Source organism: Nanorana parkeri, unplaced genomic scaffold (genome assembly GCF_000935625.1).
Source record: "Nanorana parkeri isolate BGI_ZX_2015 unplaced genomic scaffold, ASM93562v1 scaffold1767, whole genome shotgun sequence".
NCBI classification, from domain to species: Eukaryota; Metazoa; Chordata; class Amphibia; order Anura; family Dicroglossidae; genus Nanorana; species Nanorana parkeri.
This window is the reverse complement of record NW_017308035.1, coordinates 214,343-215,391: the sequence shown is the minus strand read 5'-3', so window position 1 is coordinate 215,391 and position 1,049 is coordinate 214,343.

Here is a 1,049-nt window from a genome sequence, read left to right as displayed (position 1 = left end):
TGTTATCTCCTGTGTGATAGCAATAAAGTTAGGTGGGGGAAAAAATGACTGATTAAAAAAAAAAAATTTAAATAAATAATTAAATAAAAAGGTGATTTAAAAAGGAAAAAATAAGAAAATAATTATAAAAAAGAAACAATAATAAGATAAAAACTATAAAAATGTAAATAAGTGATAAAAATAAAGAAACAGTAAAAAGAAAATTGAAACTTCCCCCCGCCCTGCCATCTGGTTGCCATTCTCCATGGGGAGGGGGGCGTATTGTGGAACCCGGCCTTGGGGCCGCAAATCTGGCCCTGCCTATGGGAATCTTCAATAAGTAGACTTACAAACTTCTACATTGGTATGGTTATTAGAAGTGGGCTTCAATTGTGAAAGAGTGGTTCAGGGAGCATAAGGCATAATTTTCACATATTGATTGGCCACACAGAGTCCAGACCTTAACCCCATTGAGAATCTTTGGCGTGTGCTGCAGACGTCTTTATGCAGTGGTCCGCCACTCCCATCATCACTACAAGATCTTGGTGAAAAATGTATGCAACTCTGGGCGGAAATTAATGTTGTGACATTACATTAGCTTAATGAAATAATGGCGAATGTGTGCCGTAATCAAATCTAAAGATGGCCCAACAAAATATTAGTGTGTGAGACTTTTATTTGGGCCAGGCAGAGTACATATTTCTTTTTAGTTTTTGACCATAGATACATTTTAAGTAGTATCATAACTATAGCCACAGCAGCCCACTCAGTCCCTATAGATGGGAGGGGGAGGGAACCGCATTAGGGAGGTTGAGGCACAGTCTGCAGTCTACAAGACATTTGTATTATTGTTATTCACAGCCCACTTGTTTTATAACTGTAATTAAAATAATCTGTTTAGCTGTCTGAGCAGTGTAGATGAATTACCCTCAGAGATTCTACTGCAGCCCAGCAATGCTGAAATTAACGCTGTATGCCTAATCCCATTTTTGTGTGGCTGTTGAGAAACTCTGGGATTTTTTTTTTTATCAGTTAAAACCTAATAAGATAGCTGAGGTTTTGCAGCTCTG